Raw genomic sequence first — 12139 nt, forward strand, 5'->3', positions numbered from 1 at the left:
ATACTAAGAAGACAATCTGGAGGATGACTGGGGAAAGGAAGAGAAGGGCTTTTGGCAGCAAGGACACGAGGCCACTAGCTTTCCAAGCCTCACCCAGGTCTGGACGACAGAGGCTTGGGGATTTCCTCCCTCCCTTTGCTGGGATCCACGCTGATGACAGAGGCTGCTGTGCTGGTCCTCAGATCCTGAGAGAAGGATGCTCCAGAGAGTGGATGGGAGTGCTCTGCTCACCAGCAGGTGAATTCCCTCACTGTGAACGGAAAGTCAGCAGTTTCCGTTCCCTCCTGGTGTAGGCGGGAGGCTTCAGGGATGTTGGGCTCCCTGACACACAGCCGGCATTCAGCCAATGTGACCATTCTGGCTGTATGATGTGACGAGGGCCCTCTGACACACTGCTGGGTGTCTCTTCATGACGGATGCGTGAACAGGTGTGATATCTTTAACGCATGCTTGATTCCTGCAGTGCTCAATTAGAGCGCTCAATGTAGGATTATTCCATATTAGAATTTAATCTTGCTAGGAAATCATATTAAAGGGAACTTTATTCCATGTAAGCTCTCTCTTCAAATGAGTCCAGCCAATGAAGAACTTATCCATTTTGTAGGTGAAGGAATAATCTTGGTAGCTTAATTGTAAGAAAATGAGCTAAACATACTCAAAAAAATAGTTTCTCTATGAGCTTATTATGTAAGTTCTCAGTGAATTTTTTGTTTCCCTTTTATTAGAATCTGCTACTTGATAGTCACCTACTAATGCAGCCATAACTTATGATTGGGTGTATTAGATTTTGCCCTAATAATAATCATCATTTCCTGAACACTTATGTGTATCTACTCAATTGCATGTATTTTCTCAAAGTCAAACTAATGGTCTGGAGTTTGGAATTTTATTTATTTATTTATTTAATTTATTTATTGGCTTTTTAGGGAGGCACCACGGCATATGGAGGTTCCCAGGCTAGGGGTCTAATTGGAGCTACAGCTGCTGGCCTATGCCACAGCCGCAGTAATGCCAGATCTGAGCCCCATCTGTGACCTACACCACATCTCATGGCAACACCAGATCCTCAACCCACTGAGCGAGGCCAGGGATCGAACCTGCAACCTCATGGTTCCTAGTCGGATTTGTTTCTGCTGCGCCATGGTGGGAACTCCTGGAGTTTGTAATTTCATTATCTCCATTTTACAGATGAGGAAATCAAGGCACAGAGAAGGTAGGTAACTTGCCAGAGCCACATAGATAGTGAGGGATTTAAACACAGTTCTGTTTCATTTCAGAGCTCACACTCTCAGCCACTATCCTACAGAGGACCCTCTTTTAGGATCTGGGAGCAATACCGGTTCCCATGAATCCTTTATAGAACTTTAAAACAAATCACCAAAAGTGAGAATGAAACATCAGCCAAAAGATCTTTTACATAAAGACTTTTCAAAGGCGTGAAGTCAACAGGAATACCTCAGAGAAGTTAATTAGATGTTAAAAATGTAGTCTTTTCTATGGCTTTGAGGGAAAGGAAATGATTACAGCTCCGATTTCCCACCTTTTCTTTCTTCTTCCCTTCCTTCCACAAATAACAAATAGCAAATTCCCAAGATGCAAAACACTAGGTAAGGCATTGAGGTCTTAAAAATTAATAATTCAAAGTCCCGGGTCCTAAAGAACTTATGCTCTAGGGCACACGACAAGCTATAAACTTGAGTGCTCTGTTAACTGGAGATAAGCATGGAGCCACAATGAGTTTAAGGGAGGACCATACAGAGTGGATACTAAGGATATGGATGGAGCATGGACGCCTTCCTGGAAGTGGGGGTTCTTGAGCTGTGCCTTAAAGGATGGATATTTGCTAACTAGGTGGATGAGGGATTGGAGGGAAGCACTCAAGGAAAAAAGAACAGCATGTGCAAGGCACAGGGGCACAGCTTGGAGGCTGGTGCACAGGGCATGTATTGGGGATTGGGAGGGAATGAGGCTGGAGATGTGGAAAGGCAAGACGAGGGAGAGCCTTGTAGGTAAGGCCCAGAAGCTTAGGTTTTACCCTCTAAGTCAGAGGTGCTCCACTGAGAGCTTGCACACTCCTGAGTGGTGAGGTCAGCAGTGTAGAAGTGGGGCGAGCTTACCACAAGTATGCTGGGCATCACGCAGAACCTAGCTGAGGAAATGAACCTGAAAATCCTGCCTGCATGTGAACCAACCCACTAGCAGGAGGAAAAGGTGAAGCGGCCTTTCTGAGAATAATGGGGAAGCATCAGTGAATTTAGGAAGGAGGGCGCTGTGATCAGATTTTTGTTTAGAAAGCCCTTTCTAGCAGAAGAAGCAGGGACAAGGAACTCTGAGGCGGGTGATGAGGGGCAAGGAGCATTTGAGACGAGGCAGGAAGTGAGAATGGAGAAAGGGGAGGAGCTGGGAGGATGTTGTAATAGTTCAGGCAAGAGGTGATGAGGCTCCAACCAGGAAAGAGGCAGAGGATGGAGAGGAAGAGATGAATTCAAGAAATAGTTTGGGATTTAGAGCTTCTGTGCCAAGGTGGTTGGCTGCTGTGGGTGTGAAGGAGAGGAATGGTTTAGCATGACTACCTGGAGTCTGGACTGAACACCTGGGTGGGAGGTGATGCTATTATGAAGGGGATTTCTTTATAGAGTAGAGTAACTATGGAGACAGAGGGGTGTGGACAAAGTTATTCTTACCCAGCCTGGAAGGTATGTTGAAAGCTAGCATCTGCACATCCACCTAAAGTATCCAAGGGGACCGAATATATTCAGACAGTTGTGACCCTCAGGTCAAGGCTGTGCACTATTTCTTTCTGTATCCCGCATGCCCAGCCCTGGGCTGACACTTAGGTTCTCAGTAAATCCATATGAAAGGGATTCTCTTGTTTCCCCCACAAAGTAGTCGATTGTGCTATGAAATTTTATGCTAGAACTGTCATTACTGATATCTGTGAGAGACTCAGTTAAATGTGAAAGCGGGACTAAAATTCACTGAAGTCCTATGACCAGTGTTAGCTAGATTCCTGGTTACCTTTTAGAAATCTGTTCTTTATTGCCATGCTTGAGGCAGTTTTAAAAATACAGACAAAAGAGAAGCATCTTTTCCTCCTAACTTGAGGCTTTCCAAAGAAGTGAAAAATCAAATGTAGCAAACTAATTACCAAATAAATAATTTCATTTCAAAACAGCCTTTGGGTATACAAAGTTATATGAAGTAGCTTTCAGCAAGAAATGTCTTTAAATGGGGATTTGTGATCACTCCATTGGGCCCAAGGAATCCTATAGCTACAGTGTGCCCACCCTGCCAGGTGATGCCTGGAGCCCACTGGCCTGAGAGGGATGGACATGTGGGTGGGGCCCTCGTTAGGAACATTAGCAGAGAAGACACAACTTTACAGAGTGCCATGTGAATAGGCTGATCAGGCAAGACCAGATTTCAATCCAACACACATTCATAAAGCACCTATGTATCACACCAGGTCCTGGTCTACTAGCTTTCATATGTATCATCTTTTTTTTTTTGTTGTTGTATTTTTAGGGGTGCACCCACGGCATATGGAGGTTCCTAGGCCAGGGGTCAAATCAGAGCTGTAGCTGCCGGCCTATACCACAGCCACAGCAACACGGGATCCCAGCCGTGTCTGCAACTTACTGCACAGCTCATGGCAATGCCGGATCCTTAACCCACTGATCAAACTTGCATCCTCATGGATGCTAGTCAGATTTGTTTCTGCTGAGCCATGATGGGAACTCCTGTATCATCTTTTAAAATTCCAAATATCAAAAAAAATCCGTTAACATTTATCAAACTTATAAAAAGCTCAGTATTAAAATAGGATGGAGGAGTTCCTGCTGTGGCTCAGTAGTTAACCAATCTGACTAGGAACCATGAGATTGCAGGTTTGATCCCTGGCCTTGTTCAGTGGGTTAAGGATCCCGCGTTGCCATGAGCTGTGGTGTAGGTTGCAGATGTGGCTCGGATCCTGAGCTGCTGTGTCTCTGGTGTAGGCCAGTGGCTACAGCTCCAATTCGACCCCTAGCCTGGGAATTCCATATGCCGTGGGAGCGGCCCAAGAAATGGCAAAAAAAAAAAAAAAAAAAAAAAAAAAAGCTAAAAAAAATAAATAAATAAAATAGGATGGAACACACACATACAATGGAATGCTACTCAGCCATAAAAAAGAATGAAATGATGCCATCTGCAGCAACATAATGGACCTAGAGATTATCATACTAAGTGAGGTCAAGTCAGAGAAATACAAATATCATACTATAACACTTATATGCAGAATCTTAAAAAAATGGTACCGATGAATTTATTAACGAAACAGAAATAGACTCATAGATGTAGAAAACAAATTCATAGTTACCAAAGAGGAAATAAATTAGGAGTTTGGAATTAACAGATACACACTACTATATATAGAATAGATAAACAGCAAGGTCTTACTGTACAGTCCAGGGAACTATATAAAATATCCTGTAATAAACCATAATAGAAAAGAATATGAAAAAGCACACACACGCTCACACACACACATATATGTACAACTGATCACTTTGCTGTACACCTGAAACAGTGTAAATCAATGATACTTCAATAAACAATAAGATAAAATGAAATAGGATGGAATAAACACCCCAGGTGAGAACCTCCCACGTTGGGTTCCAGCTAGAAATTGAGACTTGTCATGAGGCCAAAAGATTTTCAAGTCCAGTCATCTGCATTTGTACTTTCCTTCCACCCAGCTCAGTGGATTTCAAACTTGAATGTGCACAACAACTCAAGGTCACATACATAAAACTGCATATTCTGTACTTAATAGGTGATTTCAGGGATTTTAAGGACAATTATGACTGTGTGTGATTTTCACATTATGCACGGGATTTTAGAGTCTGCCTTTTACCCATGATGGGTGGCTCCTGTCATCTGTCTAGTTGTCTGCATGGGAACATGGGGAGTTAATTAATCAATTGCTTAAGCTCTATTTTTAAGCAGAACTGGAAGGCTAGGAGACTTATAATGCTAACTGCTTCTAACAAAGGACCTTTACACAAAAGCAAAATAAAATGCAATCAAAAGGAGCTGAGACAGGAACCTGGCTAGAAGCAGATGTACCAGGAGGCGAAGGAAGCTTTACTTTCAGAACCCTCCTTGCACAGGCTTCCAAAGATCTCACTTAATTTGTGTTCATAATTTTGTATGCTTGTTTCTGTAAAAGGGCCCCTTGTCAAACTGAGTAAGCTTTAAGCCCCATGGATTCTGGATTCACCCCTGCATGTAGCAGTTGCTACTCTTGAGTCCTTAATTTAGTCCTGCACTGAGGGCAAAATGCGACCTCGACTGCTTACTACCTGCAGAGAAAGGTTGGGAGAGAAATCGGAATGAATGTCCAAAACGCCAAATTGTGTCACTGCTGACTTCATTTACAGAGCCGGAGCTGACAGCTGCAGAAAATTTGGCATCAATGTTTGGAAATAATCCGATGTCTCTGCCTTTTTAGTTAGTATTTAATTTACTTGCAGTGCACCAGCAATTTCAGTAAACAGACAGTTATCAAGCTCCTACTTTGTGACCAGCCCTGAGTGAGAGTCTCAGAGGATTCTAAAAGGATGAAATGCAGAACTTTTAAAATTTTTTAACCCATTCAGTTCTGAGAAGAGGCAGATCAGTGTGTAACTGGCAACAGGGAAACATCTAATAGAGAGAACGCCAAGGGGATGCTGGAATCAACCATAGACAAGCTCTTCTTTTGAAAAATGAAGTAAGTGGAACAATTACTGGTTAGAAATCAAGGAATACGGATGTAGATTTCCTTTCCTTCTTCCTGCAAATGTTTACAGAGCACTTCTTCTTCTTTTTTAAAAAACTGAGATACGTTTTATACACTATAAAATTTACTTATTTAAAGGGTACAATTCAATGATTTTTTAGTATATTCACAGTGTTGTGCAGCCATCACTTGAGAATATTTCCATCGTTCTCCTCCCCCAAGCCCCCACACCCGTACCAGTCACTCCCCAGCTCCCATCCCCTCTCCAACCCTAGGCAAATGCGCTAATCTACTGTCTGTTTCTATAGATTTGTCTCCATGGACATTTCCAAGAACCTTTCAGGCCTGAGGCCAGAGAGGCTACAGAAACCAGTGTCTCCCCGCAACACATGAAGCTCTGCAATTAGCTTGGAGAAAACATCACCTACACACGCCCCCTCCCCGAATCTGCTTCATGTTTTTTCTCCTAAAAATGAAAGGGATGGAATTCAGGTTCCCTTCTAGTCCAAACACTCTACAATTCAGTCTCAGAGAAAAAACAGGAAGCAAATGTGGCTAGGTGGGGAAACGGAAACTTTCAAATGCTGTTTTTTTCTTTTTTCTTTTTAGGGACGCACCTGCCAGGCATGTGGAGGTTCCCCGGCTGGGGGTCGAATCAGAGCTACACCACAGCCACAGCAACCCGGATCTGAGCCAGGTCTGCCACCTACACCACAGTTCACAGCAATGCCGGATCCCTGACCCACTGAACAAGACCAGGGATGGAACCCGCATCCCCATGGATACAGGTCGGATTCATTTCCCTTTCACCACAGTGGGAACTCCTCAAATGTTCTTGTTACAAACAGAGAGATTACAATCTTCCTAGATACATATTTGCTAATATGCATTAGGAGCGCTAAAAATATGTATACCCTTAGGCCCAGGAATTCCACGTAGGCGTTCTTCAAGGATAGTTGCAGAGACACAGGGACAAGGATGATCACAATGTTGATAGTACTATTGAAAACTGTGAAGTCAGTGTCTGACAATAGAGGGTGTGATGTCTAAATCCCACACACAAAGCCCCAGTTAAGACCTCTTATTCTGGGAGTTCCCATCATGGCACAGTGGTTAACGAATCAACTAGGAACCATGAGGTTGCGGGTTCGATCCCTGGCCTCGCTCAGTGGGTTAAGGATCTGGCATTGCCGTGAGCTGTGGTGTAGGTTGCAGACACGGCTCGGATCCCACGTTGCTGTGGCTCTGGTGTAGGCTGGCAGCCACAGCTCGGATTCAGCCCCTAGCCTGGGAACCTCCATATGCTGCGGGAGCGGTCCAAGAAATGGCAAAAAGACAAACAAACAAACAAACAAAAAACATAATAAAAAGACCTCTTATTCTGAGGAACATAGTCCAACCTTGACCACACTCTTACTGGCTCTTCTGCAGCTTCTGCATGCCATTGATTCTGCCTACGTCATAGACCACTAAAACCTGCAAATCATTGGAGTTCCCATTGTGGTGCAGCAGAAACAAATCCAATTAGGAACCATGAGGTTGCAGGTTCGATCCCTGGCCTCGCTCAGTGGGTTAAGGATCCAATGTTGTTGTGAGCTGTGGTGTAGGTTGCAGACACAGCTCGGATCTGGTGTGGCTGTGGCTGTGGCATAGGCTGGCAGCTGTAGCGCTGATTGGACCCCTAGCCCGGGAGCCTCCATGTGCCTTGGGTGCAGTGCGGCCCTAGAAAAAGCAAAACACAAACAAAAAACCTGCAAATTATTTTTATGCTGTTCTCTGACTTTATTATTATGCTCTTGGTTTTGGGCCTAAGTGTGGGACCTGATATTTTACCCTCAATCATAAAGCATTACCATCATGAGACTTGATTTGACCTGCACTGTGAAGAAACCCATGGTATCACAGTGGTTTTGATTGTGGGCTTTTGCTGTATTGTCTTGAATGAGTCCAGCTTTTGTCCTTTGACTCCAGGCTTTTTCCACTCGTTTTGATTTTCACCATTAAGAGCTTGCACTCTTTTAACTCATAAATAACTTTGATATTGTAAGAGAGCTGAAAGCCTTATCACAAGGAATCTTCAGGCCTATTTGTGATCAACTAGAAATGACTTCATTAAGGGCTCTGTAAAACCGACTGATCAGAAACAGCCATTTTTTGGAACTTTGGGTGGCATCTATTGAAAGGGTAATTTAGCACTTGAATATAAATTTTTTTTTGTTTTTTTTTAGGGCGACACCCACACATATGAGGTTCCAAGGCTAGGGATTGAACTGGAGCTGTAGCTGCTGGCCTACACCACAGCTACAGCAATGCAGGATCTGAGCTGTGTCTGAGACCTACACCACAGCTCACGGCAATGCTGGATCCTTAACCCACTGAGCAAGACCACAGATAAAACCTGAATCCTCATGGATGCTAGTTCAATTCATTTCTGCTGAGCCATGACGGGAACTCCAAAATTTTTATATCTTCATAATTTTATTATTTATTTATTTACTTTTTGTCTTGTAGGGCTGCACCTGTAGCATATGGAGGTTCCCAGGTTAGGCGTCGAATTGGAGCTGTAGCTGCCAGCCTACACCACAGCCGAAGCAACTTGGGATCTGAGCCACGTCTGCGACCTACACCATAGCTCATGGCAACACCAGATCCTTAACCCACTGAGCAAGGCCAGGGATTGAACATGCGTCCTCATGGATGCTAGTTGGGTTCATTAACCACTGAGCCACGATGGGAACTCCTATATCTTCATAATTTTAAAGCAGACAGAGGAACACACTTTAGAAAAAGGCATTATTTCTAGCTACTTAGTAGTAACAGCATGTGATGAGGCAGCTAAGTGAAATGATCATATCTACAGCAAGCATCATTAATTTCCACCCCTCTCGTTCACCCTTGAAGACATTTCAATATCTCAGCAACCTCGGCTGACAAGGGCCATCATGTAAACAGTTCATGTAGACTGCCCCCTCTAGTGTTTTTCAAGGACTCAAACCTGCTTTGCTTTCTTTGTCATTCATTAAAGGTAGAATAAATATTTATTTTAGGAGTATCTTTCCACATAGAATTTCCCTCTATAATAACACATAGAAGAAAGAAAACAGTTCTCAGTCTGGAATTATCATTCAAGCCAATGTTTCCCCCTAAATAATTTTTAGAAGAATGCCTTTATTTTCTGTTTGATAACAACTAATTTATTTGGTAGCTAATTCAATTACTTTGTAATTAGCTTACCAGAGCAGCAAAGAAGACAAAATAAATATCTTTGCGATTGGGGCTTTGTAATGAACTAGATGAGTGAGTAAACACTGTGCTGGGCAAGGCAGCCCTATTTTTGTGGAATAAGCTTGGATTCTCTTTCATTCTTTCCCACTGTTTTTTTCTTTTTTTCTTTTTTTAAGCAATCTTCCACTTCAAGATTTGCTGTGGGTGTTTTCCTTGGAAATTAAACTTGGAACTGACCCTACACTTTAAATTTTAGTGGCTGACATTTGCCACTCAAGATAGAGTCACTAGTGAAGGTTAATTTGCATTTATTACTTAAGAAGCTGAAGGATACTTAGGACTGTCAGGTCATTCAATTACACGCCCGTAGGAGAGAGCACATCAGGACCCATGTGAAGAGGGATCTAGCACTGCTGCCAAATGCCCTAGAGATCAGATCTCAGATAGCAATGGAAAGGTTTATTAGGCATATTCTACCTCACCAGTGAGGGGTGGGTGGGGAGACAAAAACATGGGGGAGATGAAATTCATCCTTAACCCGAAGGGCTGGAACCACTGCCCTGTGCTGGGCACTGGGATGAGGGCTTCAGGAGAGGCTATGAGTTTTCCCTGATCAGTCTCCCTAGGCCTGAGGAACTCTCTATAAAGAAGGATGTTCTGGAGTTCCCTTTGTGGTCAGTGGTTAACAAATCCAACTAGGAAGCATGAGGTTTCGGGTTCAATCCCTGGCCTCGCTCAGTGGGTTAAGAATCCGGCGTTGCTGTGAGCTGTGGTGTAGGTTGCAGACGTGGCTCAGATCCCATGTTGCTGTGGCTGCAGTGTAGGCTGGCAGCTGTAGGGGCACAAGTTTGGATTTTTTCTTCTTCATGTTGCCCTGTATCCATCTTTTGTTCAGCAGATACATGCACTTTCTTCAACTGGCACATAGCAAGTTAGAAGGAAACACCAATTTGGATGCTCTCAGTCTATTATGAGAATTCCTCAAGACTCATCCACTTGATTTCTCTTCACTCACTAGCATGTCTGGTTTGATTCCTTACCTTGACTATGAATTTTCATTTTATCCCTTGGCTTGAATTACTGGCCTTCATCATCTTCTTCTTCTTCTTCCCTGTGCTAAACAGCAGGATTTCATTGCTTATCCACTCCAAATGCAATAGTTTGCATCTATTAACCCCAAGCTCCCCCTCCATCCCACTCTGTCCCCCTCCTCCTTGGGAGGAGGTCTGTTTTCCAAGTCCATGCATTTCTTTTCTGTGGAAAGGTTAATTTGTGCTGTATATTAGATTCCAGATATGTGATATCATATGGTATTTGTCTTTCTCTGACTTACTTCACTCAGTATGAGAGTCTCTAGTGCCATCCATCGTGCTGCAAATGGCATGATTTTGTTCATTTTTATGGCTGAGTAGTATTCCATTGTGTATATATACCACATCTTCTTAATCCATTTATCTGTTGATGGACATTTAGGTTGTTTCCATGTCTTGGCTATTGAGAATAGTGCTGCAATGAATATCCAGGTGCATGTATCTTTTTCAAGGAAAGTTTTGTCCAGATATATGCCCAAGAGTGGGATAGCTGGGTCATATGGTAGTTCTATATCTAATTTTCTGAGGTACCTCCATACTGTTTTCCATAGTGGCTGTCTGTACCAGTCTACATTCCCACCAACAGTGTAGGAGGGGTTCCCTTTTCTCCACACCCTCTCCAGCAGGTGGTACCTCATGGTAGTTTTGATTTGCATTTCTCTAATAATCAGTGACGTGAGCATTTTTTCATGTGCCTTTTACACTGGCCTTGATCTTGATGTCGGGTTTCCTCCTGGGCACAATTCCCAGCACCCCCACCCCCACTCTCCAAACAATGCATCTTCTTTCTACTGAGAGGCACCTCACTCCCAGGTCCTGTTTTTGTCCTTGGGATGCATGTCCTGGCTGGGGATGTGTTTTGCCTGACTTCAGTCAGCTGTCTGTGTGACAGGAGGAAGGGGTGCTGTGCGGGAGTGTATCTGGACAAGAACCTGACTAGAGGCATTCAGTGTCACCCTTTCTGTTCAAGTGCTCTGTGCCTCCATAGGCTGCGGGGCCATGGTCAGGCACAGTAACAGAGCAGCCTCGGGAATCCTTTCTTCCCTGCTTCTTCTTTTGTATTTAGGGGCCAGAAAACATACCTTACTCTTGCGTACAAGGAAGTCCTTAAAATGTTGAACCTGCAACTGCCATATAATAGATCATCTATTATAGGCAAGGGAGGCCCTGGGACAGGACAGTGAAGGAGAGAACTTGCCCTAGCAGAGTCCCGGGTAAGAGAAGTTTTCCATTTTCAACAGCCCTCCAAGAAATAAAAATCATTCAACTCCCTAATGACACATTGATTTTTCGCCCTCAATGTGCACCCAACAGTTTATCTACATCGCGACCTAGTAGGGCCTCAAATAGGAGAGGGCTCCACTTTCCGGAAACTAAAAGAAAGGTATAACTCCCCAAGGACACCTTCTCTTTCACCCACCATTGGCTACCAACATTTTCAACACATATTCTGTAGTTTTGTTTTTCTTCTTCACAACTGAACACAAGCGAATGGTTGATGGTTTCAGCCCAATGACTGAGACTAAGGTTACTCTGTTTTCAGCACACCTCAAAATTTCTTCTTCTTCTTCTTCTTTTTTTCTTTTTAGGACTGCACCCGCAGCATATGGAGGTTCCCAGGCTAGGGGTTGAATCAGAGCTACAGCTGCCGGCCTACACCATAGCCACAGCAACAGGGGATCTGAGCCCCATCTGCAACCCACACCACAGCTCACAGCAACACCGGATCCTTAACTCACTGAGTGAGGCCAGGGATCGAACCTGAAACCCATGGATCCTAGTCAGATTTGTTTCTGCTGCGCCGCAATGGGAACTCCCTCAAAATTTCTTCTATTTCTCAAGCATCATGAGCTTATATGGCCTTTGCTTCTTATTACTTCTGTTTTTTCCTGTTTCTCCCTCTTTTTATTGAGCCAATAAGGGCAAAATACAATAAAACCCTCAAATAACAATACAAACACTGCTGTACAAACTGTGTGGCTGGCTGGCATTTGGTATTCAAAAGGCAGTTTAGAGGGGTCAGCGTTTAAAGTATGAAAGTGAAGGTTATTCAAAAGCTGAA

At 43.6% G+C, this 12139-nt stretch overlaps 1 protein-coding gene and 1 long non-coding RNA gene across 2 annotated transcripts in view; one reads left to right on the forward strand and one right to left on the reverse strand.

Moving 5' to 3' along the window:
• The window catches only part of SPON1 (spondin 1), a 334437-nt gene that overhangs the window by 72407 nt on the left and 249891 nt on the right, over nucleotides 1-12139 (reverse strand). The gene's annotated exons all lie outside the window — the stretch shown is intronic.
• LOC146405368 (uncharacterized) lies at nucleotides 885-6402 on the forward strand. The gene is made up of 2 exons (XR_014837289.1): nucleotides 885-3577; nucleotides 4240-6402. It is a non-coding gene; the product is annotated as an uncharacterized LOC146405368 (long non-coding RNA).

The sequence above is a fragment of the Sus scrofa genome, chromosome 2 (assembly GCF_054392235.1).
Source record: "Sus scrofa isolate SSC_HxYL_T2T_F1_AM1 chromosome 2, Sscrofa_HxYL_maternal_Yorkshire_Landrace_v2.0, whole genome shotgun sequence".
Classification (NCBI taxonomy): domain Eukaryota; kingdom Metazoa; phylum Chordata; class Mammalia; order Artiodactyla; family Suidae; genus Sus; species Sus scrofa.